At 39.4% G+C, this 19,650-nt stretch overlaps 1 protein-coding gene across 10 annotated transcripts in view; it reads left to right on the forward strand.

The window, feature by feature from the left end:
• LOC110982055 (roundabout homolog 1-like) overlaps nt 1-19,650 on the forward strand; it is a 219,460-nt gene that overhangs the window by 5,625 nt on the left and 194,185 nt on the right. For 6 of the 10 annotated variants that reach the window (XM_087141849.1, XM_087141847.1, XM_087141842.1 and 3 more), the window contains exon 2: nt 7,626-8,001. The exons of 1 other annotated variant lie outside the window; for it this stretch is intronic. The gene's annotated coding sequence lies outside the window, so the exon portion shown is untranslated. Of the gene's footprint in view, nt 1-7,625; nt 8,002-9,905; nt 10,254-19,650 lie in introns of those variants that run through there. 3 more of the 10 variants (XM_087141844.1, XM_087141843.1, XM_087141845.1) reach the window with 2 other exon arrangements.

The raw sequence follows: 19,650 nt of genomic DNA on the forward strand, positions 1-19,650 counted from the left end.
CCAACTACGGCCTCAAGTACCTGTCCAGGAAATTCCAGGAAGAATTTCCCTCTGCAGACACCACTTCCATATGGATGATGGGCTGATCAGTACCGAGACTAATGATGGGGCGATTAGGCTCATCCAAGAGGCCTGAAAATTGTGTAGGAAGGAAGGTATACATCTACACAAGTTCATCTCCAACAGTTGAGACGTCCTTGAATCTATCCCTTCCCAAGAAAGAGCTGCAACTGTCAAGGAAGTTGACCTCGAACAAGGAGAATCTTCCCTCTTCTTCCACTCTTGGGATTCAATGGGACGTTCAGAAAGATGAATTCTTCTTCAAGATAGAGTCCAAGGAAGCCACCCTGACTCGTAAAGGAATTTGTCCATGGTTGCATCGGTCTTTGATCCCTTAGGGTTTCTGGCTCCATTTGTCCTCAAGGGTAAAGTGATGCTGCAGTACATGTGTCACAATGGGAGTGAATGGGATGACTCACAGGTAGTCTTGGGCTACATCAATAATGAAGCTCGCCACTTCCATACGTTCGTGACTAACCATGTGCAGGTCATCAGAGAAAACACAAATTCTGATCAGTGGTTTTATGTTGAGTCCAGCTTCAATCCTGCTGACCACGCTTCGAGATGGCTCATGGCATCTCTCCTTCAGGAGTCTACCTGGTACACGGGCCCAGAGTTTTTATGGAGACCTGATTTTGAGTGCTCTCCTGGAGATCGAGGCACCTGAGTTGTCCCTTGAAGACCCAGAAGTGAAGAAGTTGGTAGTCTTAAGCACTGGAGTAACCGAGTCAAGTGATACTAGCATTTTGTCTAGGCTATTAAGGTTCTCCAGCTGGTCTGTGCTTGTGCGAGCTGTTACAAGACTTAAGAGAAGAGTGAAGGGCATCGCTGATACTCATCTGACCAATGTTCAAGAGCGACTGGATGCAAGCCCCTTGGTTAAGTTAGTTCAGGAGAATGAGTTCAAGGAGAAACCCCCTCCAAGGGATTTAGACCCTATCACTGATGACCTGGGGATTCTGTGCATTGGAGGTCGCTTGAGAAACTCATCGCTCCCACTTTCGGCCAAACATCCAGTTACACTGCCCAAGGACAGCCCCCATCTCTGAAATCATTGTGGCTCACTGTCATGAGAAGGTTCACCATCAAGGTCAGGGCATCACTCTCAATGAAATAAGGGCAAATGGTTTCTGGATTATCAGTGGGGGTTGATTGGTGGCCAACCTCATAAAGAAATGCATAATTTGCCGAAGAAACCGGAGACCTGTGCAAGAGCAGAAGATGGCGGATCTACCAGAGGATCGTGTTGAATTGTCTCCACCATTCTCATACTGTGGTATGAATTGCTATGGTCCCCTCACCACTAAGCAAGGACGGAAGGAGTGCAAGAGATACAGGCTGTTATTTACATGTCTGTGTTCCCGGGCAGTTCACCTTGAGTTGATAGACGACCTCTGTACTGATGCCTTTATCAATGGGCTGAGGTGTTTCATTGCCATCAGAGAAAAGGTCCGTCAGATACGGTCTGACCGAGGCAGCAACTTCGTCAGAGCAAGGAATGAGCTGCATGCTGCCAAGAAGGAGCTCGAAACAGACAAGGTGACAGCCTACCTAGCAGATCAAGAGTGTGACTTCCTCATGAACACTCCTGGTTTCAGCCATGCTGGGATGTTTGGGAATGCCAAATTAGAACAATAAGAAGCATTCTTAGTGGAGTCGTGGTACTTTGCCCGGGGAGATTGATGATTCTTCCCTTTGCACATTGTTCTATGATGCAATGGCTATAGTTAACTGTTGCCCTCTATCAGTCAACACCATTTATGACCCCATGAGTTTAGAACCACTGAAACCCAATCATCTCCTTACTATGAAGTCTGGCATGCCCCTGCCACCACCAGGCAATTTTGTTTCTCAAGACATGTACCTTCAGAAAAGATGGAGAAGAGTCCAGTTCCTCACCGAGCAGTTTGGGAGCAGATGGCAGTAGGAGTATCTCCAAAACCTTGATAGGAGGCAATGCTGGATAAAAACAATTAGGAACATCCAAGTCGGGGACATTGTCCTATTGTTGGAACCAGAGGTGGCTCAGAATGAGTGGCCCATGGGCGTCGTAGAAGGAACTACTACTGATGGCCTCTTGAGAAAGGTCAATATTCAAGTTGGATCCAAGAAGTAGAATCGGATAGGTAAGCAGGAAGGCAAGCTAACCATCCTGGAAAGGCCAGCACAGAAGCTTGTGCTCCTCTTGGAGAGCTCCTTGCAAATCAAACGTCTTCAGCAACAGTTAATTCTGTTTGAAATGTTGTTACTCCAGTATGCTTCTAATTTTCTTTATTACGTTATTTGAGTTACGCTACCTTTGTAGTGCATAGATTTAGAGCATAATTTGTAGATCTATAGTAAAGATTGCGGTAACACCATGTATTTATCTCTTCTTTGAGTATGTGTGGTTCTGAGAAGAACCGGGGAATAACTCGACGTTTCGAACAGTGTACTCTGTCCGTCTTCAGGAGACTGCAGGATTCTAACTGGGAGTGGAGCTTATATGGTGTAGAGAGGGATCCAGATGTAGGGATTAGCTCGGTGAGGCGTTAAGGCGGGAACAGTGATGGCGGGAACAATGGATGCTGCACTAGATCCTGGGGCTGCATGCCCTGTGTGTGTGTTTACCGGAGCGTGTCAGTTGGAGTTGGCAGTGGGAGAGTGAATAGCTGGGTGCCAAGGGGTATAGAAGACCCATAGGCTGACTGAGGGGGAAACCTAACTAGGGAGTCCTAGGGTATAGGAGACCCATTGGACTGGGATGTGAGGATGGGGTGCCAGATATCGCTGATGTTGAAGCCGATGTCTTGGGGAACTGTGCTTGATGATTTCCATGGCTTCTCTAATGCGGCGGGGATACCATCGTTCGATGCAGGTGATAAGTTCAGCTTGGCTCCAGTTGATTTGATGGTCTTCAGTGTGGGAGTGCTTAATTATTGATGACTTTTCCAGCTCTCCCTTCCTACCATGGGCTTTGTGCTCGTTGATTCGGGTAGGGAGGTCCCTGCCCGTCTCGCCGATGTACACTTTGCCGCATTGGCAAGGAATTCTGTACACCCCCGGTCTGCGCTGGGGGTCCTGTCGGTCCTTGTGCGAAGTAAGCAGGTGATGCAACTGAAGTGGGGCTGTGTGAAAAACTTTAATACCGTGCTTGTGGAGAATCCGCTGGATGTGGTGGGAGGTGTTGCCTAAGTAGGGGAGGGTAATGGAACTAGGGGCCCTAACTAGTTGGCTTTGGGTATAGGAGACCCTTCGGCCGGGGGTGGATCTGGGATCTTGGGTCTTGACTTGGCTTGGCTTGTATCCGTTACGTTGCAGCGCTGCAGTGATGTGGTGGAGTTCTTGACCGAGGAATTCTTTGTCGCAGATGTTGTATGCCCTGCGGACCAGGGCCCGGTTGACGGATGACTTAATCTTGGGGTGGTGGAAGGAAGTATTGTGGAGATACCTGTCCGTGTGGGTGGGCATAATTTGTAGTTGCTTGATAAGAAATTATTTATTATTTATTTCACACCTTTGTCAAGTAAGAATTGTGGTTCATAAATTCTTTAGGTAATTGGTGGGAGTGTAAGTGGCAGTTTAGAAAATCCCTTTATGTAAACTGAAGGCCCAATCTACTCTGAATATTGCCCTCCCATAAATCAATTGGAGGCTAGAGGTCAGCTGGACAGTCCTCAAGGTGGTCTATGAATATATGTAGTAAAACTCCCCTGTGATGGTGAAGTTCTTGGCCACATTGGCTCACTCTAAAAAATTTCCAGTTGGGGTAATACTCCATATTACCTGCATGCCGAGCCCTCATCAACATTTCAAGATTTCCATGTAATATTTGACAGTACTTTTCCACTTGATGGTAAGAAAAAACTCCTTTCATTGTTTTATTATGTTTAATATAGATGTGTATTATATTAGTTGTTTATTTCTGGCAGAATTTGGTTCTTTAAGAAACCACATCTGAGTGAGTATTTGACCCAAACACTGAACTTAAGTAGTGCACTGTGTGTCATGTTGTAAGACTTTAGGTGGTTTATTTTCTATTTTGTTTAGATCTTACAATGCACATGGCGCTGCCATTTTGAGTATATGTGCGTTATAAGGCTGGACAATAGGTGTAAACGGTAGGATATTGATCTGTACTAATATTTACAATTGTGTTTTGTTGATGGTTTAATTAGTACTCTGCGTCATTCAGAAAGTTTCTGGCCTTCGTATGTTGAATAACGCTTTCTTCATTGGCTTTCCAAGTGTTGCATTTAAGATAATCTTTGTGAATGTCTACTTCATAGTTTCCGATCATCGCTGATTTCATTCCCCTTTTTGTCGACTTTAGTGTTTTATTAATTTTGAGCACCTATCGATCTATAATGTTAACTTTGATTGTATTCATGGTCATGCTTTTTGTTTCATTGGATTCCTAGGTAGCTTTGGCTTTTAATTTTTCTAGATATTCCCATGCATATGCTTTTAATTCACAACAAGCTGTGTTTTAGATTTAAACAATTTTTGTGTATTTTATATCTTTTACATGTAGTTTTCACGGTGATTTGGAGCCTAAATAACACCTATGCTTCAAACATCAGTAGAAGCTTGCGTCCGAATTCCATAATTTATCAACCAGCCTCAATCTGTGTGCCTCGGTGTGCTATACCCTAATTTCCGGTGGATCCCCTTAGCAGGGCTTCCCTTCAGTACACTCATCAACCCCCCTTTCCTGAAAGCTAGATCCATCCCTGCAAGTACCACACTGTTACAGAAATTGCACCTGTTGCTGGTCAGTTATTGCCAGGCACATGTACAGTAAATTTTGTTTACTTTAAATTCTTACAGTGACAGTGTGGGGGTTTGGGCCAAAACAAAATGTGTAGTCAGTGTGACATACCAGTAGTAAGGTGGGAATCAGACCATTTTACAATTCTGGACTTTTTTCCCTAAAAAAGTCCACTAGAGCCATGTATCAGAAAAAGAAAATGCAGTACTTTGTACTTAAATGTTGGAGTCAATTTACAATTAACAACTGAAGAATGCATGTTTTCTTAATTTTTAGGACGTAACTAAAAGGATGATGGCTGGGAATCAAGCCCCGGAGCTGGGAGCATGTCATATAATCTCAAGATGTGCATGCTGTCTACTAGAACACAGACCCTATGAAATTTAGTGGTAATTTGATAATAACCCTTATAGTCTCACTTATTTACATGTATACGCATCAAATAGGGCGCTGTCTGCTTTTAGTCAGCTTATACAATGCATGCCGGCAGCAGCTAAATGTATACCATGCCACTGTTTACAGGAGTTCCGAACATGGGTAGGTTTACGTTGCTTTGTATGAAAAGTGATCTGGAGCTGTTGCACTCACTGTAACAGTGTCACTAGAGAACCTGCCCGTCTACTGCAAAAACTATCTAGATTATTTCCCTATGCCCTCCTCAAAATCACATGGAAGAAACCAAGTCTCAGGCAGTAAAGGTTTTTGGAAGCGGTAAGACATTACAACTAAACAAGGTGTCCTAAAAAAGATAAAGGTTGGCAAGGGCATCATTTGCTTCTCAAAAGGGGGAGGGGATAACCTTGATGGGAACATCCATGTACAGTGTGTGAGTGTGAAAGCCCTAACAGTGTAGGGCTAAGGGAAGTTAAGGTTTGGGTTCTCTGTTGTACAGTGTAGTTAGACAATTTGTTCTCATTTTAACTAGTTTTAGCAAATGCTTTTGGAAGATTTGTCACTTTCAAAAATTTAAATCGAAGTTTGGAACTTATTGCATTCCATTGATAGGTACCTATTACCAATGACCAAACAATGCAAAGGGGATATTTAAAACATGGAGGCAGTGGAAGCCTTCGTGTAGTCAAGAAAAAACTGTTTTGTTCCTATTTACTGGTTTACATGTTAAATGCAAAAATGTGGATGTTTTAAACATTTGAAGCAGCTATTTGAGCTACAGAATCAAATGTACCATAGGCCTACAAATAAAAACTGGGGGAGGGACCAATTATATTTCACCCATTTAAAAAGTGGAGGGGGCATGTCACCCACATCTTGACGGTCATGAGGGTTGCCTCATTTTGGTATCCCACCACAAAAGGTCGGGACAGGAGCAAACTAATCTGGCAAATACAATTTTTCCCATTATTTGTTTGTGTGTAAACACGTGTATATTGGGAGCTTTGACAAGACTTTAGTCAGTGTAGTAAACATATATGTAAAGATCCTAGGTTTTTCCATTGTGCATGTGAACCTTACACTCCAGAGTGTATATTCAGCTTGTCTGCAATCGGGACCCATTTCCTTTAGTATTTATCATGTTGTACCTAACTTGTTTCCTGTGTACGTCCAAAACTCACCCTCTTTTGACATTAAATTAGACCTTCCAATATTTCAGCTGAATTAACGTGGTAACATATGCTAGGTTTTTTTGTCTGAGGGTCATTTTAGAACGTCATTTTTCAAGCTGTTTTGGTGAATTCAATTTGATGGGATATTTCGTCTCTTTATGGGTGAAACCCTGAAAGTAATGGACTGCCCTATGTCGTACACTTGGGTCAAATGCTATTGATTTCTTACATTTTCCAACTTTAACAATGCTCTCTGTGAATTTGATTTGGAGGCATATTTAGCGTTGATGCAAACTAAAGGGGGTCCTTCAGTTGTTTGTTGGTCTCCCTTACCGCCAACTGTTTATTAAAGTTGGTAATTGTGGTATACTGTATGGTAAATGCTGCAGTTTCATTGGTGGACAATAAACACATGCCAAGCCCATAAAACCAAGGTGTTGCCATTTTACTGTACCACCCTGCATGTACCGCGAAGCTATGTCACAAAGGTTTAGCGAAATGGTGCGTTGCGTTTGTTGAATGAGTAAGCACCCAACAGAGCATTTCTGCAACCCCTCAATCTGATGTGAACTGGTTGCTCCTCCCCCCAAAAATCTTGATCATAATCAAACATCATATACCAACAATGAAATCTAATTTCAATATTTTCCCTAATGATTTAGGTCTTACTTTGCTTATTTGCACTCTTTGACAAGAGATAGATGGAGTTACATTTTTACATTTTGAGAGATTGTGTGCGTATTCTTGTCCTCGAAGCATTAGGCCTAAGTTTCCTGACATTAGACCATTTATCATGGAAATATACATTAAAACAGGCCTTTAGGCATACCAATCATGCAATAAGAAACTTGCAATTCATATCGGAGCATACATAAGTAATTGAAGGTAGACATGTAAATGCTTCCTTCATATGCTGATGGTGGGGACTAGTATAAAGCAAGCAGGAAACAGATGTAATCTGACCAATCTCTGCTTGTCTCTGCTTTGTGATACTCGATGCCTGCAGCTACTCTGGCAAAGGTGCACCAAAACAAAGTTCAATCAGTCTCTGCTGAGTGCTTGTTAAACCTCCTTGCATCATATTCAGACCAGGCTACGTCTGGCCTGATAAAATGTGCACGCTCTTTTGTTTGGGATGAAACCCAACCCTGACCGTTGAGCCGGGCTAGAATCTTAATCCAAGCCCGAGGTGGTCTTAGCAATAATATCACCAATATTTTGATAAAACCATTTCCATATTTATCATCTAGAATTTCAGACAAATGGAGGTGTGCAGGTTGAGGATTGAACAGCAATGAGTGACAGGGAGATGTGCTGAGTGTACAGTGAAGCTGAAATTGTCCAATCAATCTGTCGGACACTCTACCATTGCTTCTCCAACAACTCAACCTGTGAAAATTGATGCCTGGTCCACATGGCCAGTTCTGTGAGTCATACTGTCTCCATTGTCTTGGGCCTTATGGGAAGTCTGTGCATTGTTAACAGGTCTTGGTGGCTGACTTGAGTGTAATTGTGGCTAGAAGATCTGCAGGACACTGTTAGATAGAGCTGATGAATCTACCCAGGAAGGACTAGCAAGCTGCTTATGAAACAGAATAGGTCTGCCAATTGCCACTAAAGATATCTGTAAGTATGGTCATAGTTTGAAAGAAAAAATTGACCAGTATTTGAAATAAATATGTATATGAGCAAGTCAATAATTTATCAGAGTTAAGAATGTAGTCTTTCATTAAAAGCACAACTGAGTCTGGTCAGATGCTGAGGAGTACACTATAAGTGGTTGCTATGGGCTGTATGTGCAGTCACAGCGTGTCTTTGTTACCAGCTTCTAGTATTCAGATGTATCATGATGATGCATGTGTAGGCACATTGCCTCAGGCCAAATCTGGCCAGGCGTATGTTGAATAGTATGTGTGCAACCATCACATAATAGAATCATGAATGGGGATTAAACTTGATGTATCTGCACTTCAGGAATTAATCCATGGATGGTTGGCGGTGGTAGCCGTTCAGCCATCCATTAACTAGACTGTCTGTCAGTTAAGGCCTGTCTGCATAATATGATATGGTAACAACACAAAATGAAAATTATGATGCTAAAGTGGACTGATGTGGATTGATGGATACTTTTACCAACTATTTTGATCTCCTTTCAAACATGGTCTTTCAATATTAAAGTTGAAAGCAGAAATCTTCATGTGGTATTCTTTTTGGACCATTTATTCCTGCTGATGTACATGTACTTCGAATAAAAGTGTTACTGGTAGCTTCTCATGTTACAATGTTATTCCAACAAAATAAAAACTACTCATTCGGTTTATAAAATGCTTGTGGTGCAGATAGGATTAAGACTGTATTTTCAGTATGAAGAGATTTCTCAGTATGTGTTGAGATTTATTGTGTCCTCAAAACTTTACTTCAACATGTACATCCGGTTGATTCTGATATTTCACGTGTGACTTGGAATGGTGCAAAAATCCATGCTGTCAAGAAAAATGAATATTATAGAAAGTTTGTCATTTCTTATTCTCAGCATTTTTCTCTTGCTTTGTCGTTTTTGAATGTAATACTAGACCTGCAGGAAACACATGACACTTATTGATTTGTCTGAGTACCCAGCTGTGGCTGATACTTAGGACGTGAAGATTGTATGCCTATACATGTATTAAGTCTCTTAGCTCTGCCTCCATGAATGTTGTGTTTGCAGTAACCTGGCTCACCTCTTGGATTTTCTGTCACAAAATTTCTGACATTAAACTTGAATCATTTGCCCATTACAATCAGGTATGTAATGCAAAACATAAAACTACTTTTATTGATATACAAAATAATTACCGGTAATTTAAATAAATATAATAACCCCAGTTAATTTGCTATGATTGAAAAGAATCAGTTAACAAGAACATTACATATTTGAAGTACATGTACCCTAAAGCAAACAGTCAGGCCTATAAGACCAATGCACCGGTAGACAAACATTAAACATAAGTTTGTTGGTTTTGCAGGGCATGACTGTGAACACAGTCATTGTTTCAAGTTCACTCTATCAATGTGTTTCACTTTCCCTAGCACCTTGTTCATTTCAAATAAAATACAACAGTGAAAGAAACTTATAAAACAATAATAACATCTACTACAATGCTTTTAGATTCAAAATGTTTGCCACTTATTTGATTGAATGTATTTTTTGTTCCCGGTGAAATTGCTGCTTGCACACTGCAGTGGTCACCTCCCCTGACCATTTCTGGATCCTTGGTATGATCTTTTCAGAATTAACTGTCCTTCTGGAGGCAGTTGAGCATATGGCTGACCATTCAGCCTGTCTTGCAGTGTTAACTCAACACCACTGTGTTCATTCAAGCAGTCAATGACTCATTGTTGCAGTTACCAGTTCCCCATGTGTATCATCTGGCTGGGCAATGGACAGTTCAGGCTGGCTTTGTTTCCAGGTACATATTGTCACCAGCTTCTGTGGATTGGTAAACTATTTGCTTTGTTGTCAGTTTCATCCTGGTTTGATTGAGTGTCTATGGGGGGTATGTGCAGCTTGAAGCCTGGACAGTGAGTAGTCTTTGTCATGATACTGTTTGTTGAGCTTGAGTGATTGTGTGATGGACGGGTGTCAGTTTCATTTGTGCCAGTGGAAGCACGTACACTGAGTTGAAGGAAGTGGAAGTTGTGAAGCCTACGTGTATATCAATTAATTGTGCATGGTGACTGTCCTGATGGGTACCAGAGTCATGCTGTTGCATCAGGATTCTTACAGTTGCATCCTGTGCTGTATCCTCAGCAGTGGAAAATCATAGTCCAGCCAGCAAATCACTCATCAGTCATCACAACAACAGATGATTACTATATTGATTGCCTTATGATCTAAGGTATGTACAATCAGGGCTGTCTTCCTTTGTTGCATCTGATTTGGCCCTGCTTGTTCTAAAATCTAATAAATTTAGTTAAAGATTCAGTCTTGTAGGTTTACATGCATATGCTCAGAATTTGCTGGTATTTTTTTATTTCTGGGAAAAGATTATTCAAATAAATATGTGTTTGCAAGGTGGAGGTCACAAAAAGAAACGTCTACTTAAATGCATTTCAACTCTGTTGGTATCTTCTCTACAATTTTTACAAGTCAATTCATTCCATTATTGGCAGTATGTCCTGAATCCTGGCTTGATACGTGTATTAGGATAAATGAAAGCCAGTTCATAGAGTGCTTGGTGTGAAAAAGAACACAAATGCAAATTTATTTGTGATGTCAAGATCAAATATTCGGACTGTGGGTTTGCAAAATCAAACACATTTCAACCTGAACGAAATTTTGCTGCAAATCTTTTGTGATGTCAATTTTCTTCGCTTTCTCATTCACCTGTAGTATGAACCAGCCTTTAACTTGCTAGGAATTAGGATATCATGTTACATGTTCATTATAAATTGATGCACAAGACCCTTGCATGATGTTCTTGTTAGGCCTATTGTTTTATGATTGAGAAATACTCTGTTGAATCTTACTAATTGACAGTCTTTTATCATGAACCGCAATACAACGTTGCCCTTATCTCAGCAAAATGAAGTTTTCCTTGCGATTATGCACATTTCGTGGTCATGATGAAAAAGGTACATGTACATGCATATAGTTTTTGGGCGAGTATGGTCAGTGATGGTCAGTTGTTTATATTTTAGTTCCATTTGTTGAAGGCTCTTTTCTGCATGATTAGTTTTATTTGGTCTTTTAAAATGTCCTCTTGGCTGCATTTCAACTTAAAACATTTACTTTCAACAGGTTTGTGATATTTTGTAATTTCATGCCTGGGTGTAATTGTGGTTGAGCCATAGGCTGTGGGTTAATGAAAATGGGTGTTGATAATGGCTGATGCCTGGGGCTGTGCTGGGCTTGGGCCTGCTCTGTGTTTGTATTGACACCGAATGATTCATGGTTTAGTGTGGGACAGCTGAGCTGGCTGTTCATTAATTCCTTCTATGCGGCTTCTTTTGAACCTTAATCCCCATTGTGGATACTGTGGAACCAGCCAAGTACTTATTAATTAGTTTTCTTTATACAAGGTGTACTTGTGTGGATTTACTGGTTTTTCCCTTGAGGACCAGCTTGAGTAAAAGTGGAATGATCACAGCATGTGGTTATAATATAGCATAAGATTGAGCTTGTCCTGAAAGGTAGGTATACTTTTTGATAATGGGCCTGAAGATAGTCACTGATTTGGAGGGGGAATGACGCGTGCAGTACCACAAGCCATTTGTGTTTTCATTGGTGGCAATGTTGCATAAAAGAGCACTTTTTGTGGTTGGAATGGAAAGCTGAAGGATGGACAGGCTTGGAAAAGGGAACATTTGAAACTTTTGTTTCACAGTTATTGTTGGCTGTGGCATATAATACTTGCACATGGTTTACACTTCAAATATAAAATTCAGACTGCATCAGTTTAAGTCAGGCCTCAGAAAAGTCATGTGACCTCTTAAGGATGTATCCTATTTCAAGCTACAGAGCTCTTTGGTCTCACGTGTGCCAGTGGAGGATACATTATGCCCATACATACATACATGGCCTGAATACTTTGTCCTTACCTTCGACGGAATATGCATAAAACTGCTGTGTCTGCACAAAAGAGAAATATACCACCTGTGTGCAGACATTCATTTAATTATAATTTATATGTTAGAGTATGCACTGCAGTTCTTTATCTTGTTCTGCTGAGGGCATACTTTCATATGCGTAGAATTTACACATTTACTTTTAAACCACACAAAACTGTGCTTGGTTTTTACAGGGCTATAAGTACTGCATTTTTTCTGTTACTTGATTCATAGATTAATTTTTTGTTGGATTAATTGCAAACCACATTGTGAAACTAAAGGCATTCTGCCACAGAGGTTGTAATCAGCCACTTCAGTATTACACACAAAAAAAGGCCACTAGGGAACAACGTACATGTGCACAAGTCCTCCTAGACCTCACACTAAGGTCTGAATGACCTTGGATGCACTTCATTTTGGGCATGCGCAGTTAAAATTCCAAACTTGCTCATTGAAAGAAATCCCCAAATGTCTTGAACCAACATTTTAAACATTGCACATAGAACTGATACAATGATAAACTAACACAGTGAAAAATTAAATGAAAACCTAAAGGTTATTTATGTGTTTTAAATACATCCGAACCTCATCAATAAGAGCACTTAACACAACATTCTGCTTATGACAAGGACATTTTTAGTCATTCCTGAAAATACAAGATACTTTTCTAAACTGCTGCTTTTTGTCAACCAGCATCCACCATCAAAATGTCAGTGATATGACAGGTTTGTTTTTAAATTCTTCATTGGTTATTATCAACCGACAAAAAGGTGGTGCTTTGTGATTTTTCAAATGTAAAACACCTAATGTTTGTAACCATGCACAATAAAAAATTGAAGAAAAAGAAAACTTCAGCTCTATTTACCCTGCAGTATTTGATAGGGATTATGTCATTGCAGTGATTTTCCAAAACAGCACATACATGTACATATATGTATGTGTATTTGCACCATGTTTGCATGAACTCCAGCTAAGTCATTACATACATACAGTGTATTTACATACACTGTATGTTGGGGCATGAAGTTTACATACACTTGGTAGAAAAACAGTTCTCAATTTTTAGCTGTTTGAAGTATTGTTGCCAACTTTTTCTTTATGAGGTCAGACAAATTGTATCTCAACTTTAATGTTCATAGCGTGTACCTCAATTGCAATACACATTTATTATGGTTCAGTATTAATATTTCTGAAAAGTCATTTTGTGAAAATTTACATGTACCCTCTTATTGTTCAAAAACACATGTTTTTTTCTCATTCTATGTTTTATTGATCATAAAAACGTAAAACCAATCATGAGGAATACAATTGAGCAAAGTGTTATACTTCCTTCTCTCTTTAAAGGAAATATACTCGATTATGAGCTCTTCAAATAAAAGATTAGGTTTAGGTTCATTTAAGAAGTCCTTGACACAAATTATACCTTTTTCGTACCACTCTGGAAAGTAAAGGCATGGTTTTGATTTAGAGGGAATATGTCTATTAAACCACAGAATTTCCGAAAAGGAGAAATCAGTTAACTCGAAGCCCATATCAATAATAGCCTTTTTCCTGAAGAAGGTCCGTGTCCTAGTAGAGTCTGCAACCTGAGTGTTTTTTATTTTACCCAAAAGATTCACAGGAGGATTAGATTTCCACAAAATGTCTATATTAGGGTGAAAGTTAAACAAAGAATCAGTTTCTGTAGTTTTCCATAAACTGTCACAGGAATCATTTAGTGTTTTCTTAACCCAGGCCATTTTTTGAGCTTGACAGAAAATAAAGGGTTTTTAATACGAAGAACCCCCAAAGAATAATCTGTGTACATAATTTTCCATTTAACTCTATCATTTCTGTTATTCCAGATAAATTTTAAAAAAATCTTTTTTCCAATTCTTTAAAGAATGAGGTAGATATTTTGATACAAAGAACAGAGAAGAGAAAAAGCAATTTTGGCAAAAGAGAGATTTTGTGACACAAATTTTCCCAATTAAGGACAAATGTCTAGATCTCCAACTGTTAAGAGTCTGCTTTTTAAACTTAATTTTATAGTTTAAATCAAACAACAATTCAAAGTCCAAAGAGAAATTAATACCCAGAGTTGTAAATTGGGTTGACTTCCACACCAAACCAATCTCTTGAAAGCGACAATTACTGCACCCCTTTTTAGAACCAATCCAGACCTTCAGATTTAGAAAAAATAATTTTCTAACCAGAGTAAGTGGCAAATTGATTGAGGGTATCAAAAAGATTATTAAAAGAAGCTGACAAGCCATCCGAAAAACAAGTGGTATCATCAGATAAATTAATAAAGAAACTTTTAGTTCATGGTTATCCACAGGAGTACCATGAATATTGCACCAGTGCGCCACTATGGTACAGACCTGTTAATAGCCATGCAGGGAATACATGTAAATGAATTGTTTGCGCTTTGAGGTGCCATTGCATACACAAAGAAGTCAGATGAAATCATGTGATAAGGTCATCTTGATGTCACACTTGTGTGCACACGATCAGGATCAGGACTGATGTTTCATGATGATACCACATTGACAAAATGCTGTGGAGATTTATTTTATAGAACAAAAGACTTAAGAAGGAGAAACCTTATACACAACCAACAGGCACTGTGAGCTGAGCCCAATCACCTAACAAGTGTGCCATGCCAGCTAGCTCCTTCGTTACCATTGTTCAACTCCAACATCAGTGAGTTTTGCCTTTATCGAAAACACATATACTGCCCTCTGTTGAACAAAGATAGTGCTACACGTGTTTAGTTGGAAGGGTTTCGAGGACTACAAAGTTTGGCAAACAACAGCGTTACAAGTACAAACCACAGATTATCACTAACATGAATTCTACATATAGGACTGAGCATTTGGATAGGGGTATTGCTTTGTCTAGCATATATGGTATGAGTAGAAGCACATGGTGCTACTTAACTTTTAAGCTTACTTATGAAATTTTTTTGATGAATGGCTTGATAACATCACAGGGATCATACTATTCACTGTTTCTGCTTCATTAGGAAATATGTTTTCATTAGTCCTCTACTAGTTTTGAGATTAAACCCACTTGCAACCCGCGAATGGATATATTTAATATTCACATGATCAAAGGGTTTTCTTCGAAGGGAAGGTCCCATGGAGATTCCGTGCCTTGTGCTTTTGTAGCTGTTACAAAGATGAAGGAATCTTCTTTCTTTGTTTTCAAAATCACTCCAGCAGCATTTCATGTATTTAGAAGTTTTTTGTGGGGATGATAAGCCAAGATTTGTAATTTAAATGATATTTATTATTTATCAATATAAACACTGATTTTACCCAAAATTCTTGTAACAAAACCTTGTGGGAAAAATCATCCTTTTTGTGCTATGTGGAACACCACAGAGTTAAATCTGAAAGAAAAATCTGTATGACCATGGAATGATTGACCAAGTGTAAAAAAAAAGAGAAAGAAACAGTTGTTCAATGTGTTCTCTGTGGCCATTCACTGTACACCGTGCACTTGAGGTAAGTTGTAAGCTGGTTTTGAACCGAATGTCAGCTTATGGTAACATACAAAACATTTTAAATAAGGATCATTTTGTAGCCAAGTTTTATGCAATTTTGTGATAAATCTTCAGAACAGTGTGCAGTAATTTTAAAGACCAAATTCAATGGAGTAAATGTGTCATGAAGGAGTCCCTGGCTAGTTTGCCAGTAACCTTCTTGGATTCTCCACTCTCTGCATGTACTCTACATCAAACTAATGGCTTATTATACTCAGACTCATATGAAAGGAAGATCACACACAAAGTCTTTTGTTTTATGGCTGTGCCACAGCCAGTAATTTATTCTCCGGACGCCGATTGGACTGGCAATCCGTTAAACATTCGTGAAATTTTGGAAGGCTGTGACAGAGTGACAAACAGATTGCACTTCCCGCCAATTAAGGCGTCCTCACGCGACAGTAACCTTGTTTTGTGACGTTGATTTTTCAAAGCTTGTAGGCTACTGTAAAACCTTTTTAAATATTTTTAAAAGTGCATAGAATGAAACACATAAGCCTACAGATACATAAATGTGCAGAGGTCCGTTCTTCAAGTGAACATTAATCCTTATACCCTTTACATTAATATAGTTTTCTCTCAGTAAACTTCAACAAAGCAGACGTATTTTTACTAAGCAAGTAATGAGTGACTTCAAATGCTTTCAGTTGGTTTTGTTTTGACATTGTGAAATCAAAACTGGTCAGTGGTAGTTGGAAAATAGATTATTAGGTTAAGTTCATTTGTAGGCATGCTGGATTTATAACCGTGGTAAAAACAGTCTAGGTTACACTCGATAAGCAATTTTATTATGTATATTATTGAGTACTATACCAGAAAAGTAACAAACAATACAGTACATTGAAGTGCTAAGAGACTGGAGCCTCATCAGTAATGAGACGACATTAAAATAGCCCCCTATTAAGGATGGAAATACTGTTAAATTGTCAGGACAGTACCAGACTGCATGTTTGCATAATAAAGGGCAGAAAGTGATCACACTGAGCTCTTGTAATCAGACATGCAACTTTTCCTTGGATCAGCTGATTTCCTTGTTTTTCACGTGGCACTCATACCACTGAAAATTGACAAATGCTGTACAAAGTCTTGTAAAAACTGGAATTTCCTCCTTTTTGTCAAAGTCCAAGTTGTATGCCTGTGTAATTGAAATACGACACTAATAGAGATTGAATATTTGGCTCAAGTGCATTAGCATTTTATTAAGATTTTATTAGATGTAATGTATCACTTGAGATAAATAACCAGCAAGTGGATGGATGAAATAAAGCTGGCTAAATGACAAGGGCGTCAGTTGGCTGTTGGGATTGTCACTACTCTGATCACATCCGCTAGCAGCACCCACTGCAGGGCCTCATGGGATGCATTGTAGTTTCCAGCTGTAGGCTTAGGTCAAGGCAAGCATGCTCAATCCAGGAGGCAACAGGCACGAGCCTGTGTTTGGGAACTTGCTAAAATAGATTCTGTGGCATCAATAACACATGTACATGTATGTATACGTACATGCATGTTTACATGTAGCTCTCTAACCTATCATAGCTTGAACTTGCCTGTGAAGCCTCTCCCCCAACCCAAATAAGCAAAAGAGTGTCTAAGGGCCCACACAAATCTGATATACATGTAAACTCAAAGCATTCATTCAAAGGATTGAAAGTGTTACCCATTCACTTTGATATTAATGTTTGCAATAAGAACGGTTTAACTTTTGCAGAACTTTTAACTCTAAACAGATCGTTTGGGTCTAGACTGATGAAATACATAGTGCGCTTTTCATTTGCAGGCAAGTTTTTATCGATTGATGTGTGTTACCCTTCAGCATTCAAGACTCGAGTTCCATCAAGGTTCAAGAAAACTGACTTTGGCTTTGAACAATTTGTTTCCAATAGGAAGAATTAGGAAAGGTTCTGATTTCAAGAAATACTGCAATTTCAAAGAAATGATAGTGGTAAGAGGATTATTTTGTACTGCAGTTTGAGGTGGCATTACATTGCTTTGTACAGTTTCATGTACATGTATATTAGTTGAGTGGTGTAAATTGTAAATACTGCACGAGGGAAGCACTCCACTGGAGAGAGAGGTCTGATTTCTACATGTAGGTGTAAAAGAGGAAGGGGAAGACATGGGGGACATAATCCTTGCATTGTATCCCAGCCATCAATGGAATTTGCTGTTTAAAGAGAGAAGATAAAATAGCTTGCATATTATTTGAAACTGTATGTATGAACCACCTCCCCCACCTGAGTGTTCCCTCCAGAGCTGTGGTCCCTCCCCCATAGCATCAGCCATGGTTCTGACACTACATACACATGTAGTGTGGAATAAATATGTAGGCATTGCATTGGGTTCTGCTGGCTTTTGACTGTGAATCCAAAGTTTGCAAAGGCCCAGTTTTTTGGCACTGTTTAATGGTATAGAAAACATTCATTAAATTGTATTGCAGAAAGACCTACAGTGTACTTTGCAGTCCAGCCCTGCAGATTCCAGAGCATGCCATTTTTAAAATGTAGCTGAGCATTTAGTTTCTGAAGTTACTTTGGTCCTTGTGCATTTTGCTTTTGGGCTTTGTGAAGTGGACAATCACTGGAAACAGCAAATCATCCTTTTAACCTATTTGTCTTTTAATGATTTTACATTTCTTAATGTAACATTTCCTAAAGATTTGTAATTCTTTCCATTGATTTTTTTTAATTGTCTATACTTAATTTTATTTTTTCCTAATGTCTTTTTACACCTTACAACTGGGACCTATGGAAGAACACTTTTTATAAACTGAATGGGTTCCCAGGTATAAATGATAAATAAGAAATCAATGAATCAAAGGTATAAATAATAAATCAATTGATAAAAATAAATCATGTGTCTTGTGCAGTGAGTGTTGGCCCAGCTGAATTTTTACTTGAATGCAGAATGGTACGAAATAATAGCATCTAACTTGCTCTAGCCTTCTCACCAAGAAGCACATGTAGCTGCACACACTCCTCATATTACCAGGCTTTATGCTTGATAAGAAGGTTTAGTCTTGCAAACAAGTGTGGCAGTTGGTATTTTAGAGGAGTTTCTGTAGATCTAGTGGTTTAATGTATAGGCTTTGAGCCTTTCAGAATACTGATTATCTTAGTGTGGGATGCATGCTCTTGAATCCAAAGAAATGTCTCGGTGGAGCTAAAACAGGCTGAAGAATGCAGAGTGATTTGAGGGCTACATGATAGTAAGCCCTAGGTGAGATGGATGTTTTGTACATGCATAGGACCTTCAAATTTTGTTTGAAGGAGCTTGGCTCTCAAAATAGTCTATGGGGGCTATTTTGTTGGCAGTTGACTTAGAGTAGATTTCCTGATACTACCTTTGGTCATCAGGAGAAAAATGAAAGTGACATAGAAGACCACGATATGTTCGAAATGTTTTAAACTGATTTTTTTCACATGTCCTGTTTGTAAGCATTCATCAGTGGCTTCAGTGGTCCCTTTGTGTTAGATTGAGCATGCTCGACCTCAGTGTGCATGTGTTTTGCCAGTGAGGAAATATTCCAGTGACCAGGCATCCACAAATTAATGCAAAATGAAATCAGTGTGGTGCAGAGGACAGAATATGGCTTAATATTCATCCAGTGTGGAGCAAGTCAGCTCGTCCATCATCTCACCCTGCTCAAAGATGTGTCAGTGATCCCGAGCTTGTCTCTGTTCTAGTTCTGGCCATGACTAAAGCTCCAACTTCAGCTTGCTGACATGGAATGATGACCCTTCTCCAAAGAGCTGTCTGCACTAAGTCTGTGCTGTCTACATGTACATGTACGAACTTGGAAACAGGAGAGGTAATTAATGGCCCAATGAGTACTTCTTGCTATGGGCAAAGAATCTTGCCAGCTGGTTCAGGAAATTGTTGAGCTAACAGTTTGCTCCTGAACTGTCCTGCTAACAGTTCATCCCTTCCCTTTTCATTCCATTCCATTTCCATTTTAATTGCATTTCATTTTTTTCTTTTCATTTCATTCATTTTTATTGCAAAATATAAGTACTAACAATGTATGAGATAATAGGCCACTAGAGGTGGCAAAACTTTGAAAGTTAAGAGTGTGTCAGGCATGCCATTACAATAAACATTCTAGACGATGTTACTCAGGATGTTTTTAAAATGCTATGGCAACAAATTGTATTCGAATG

The sequence above is a fragment of the Acanthaster planci genome, linkage group LG10 (genome assembly GCF_054643075.1).
Source record: "Acanthaster planci isolate LZ-2023a linkage group LG10, COTS_SCS, whole genome shotgun sequence".
Taxonomy (NCBI): domain Eukaryota; kingdom Metazoa; phylum Echinodermata; class Asteroidea; order Valvatida; family Acanthasteridae; genus Acanthaster; species Acanthaster planci.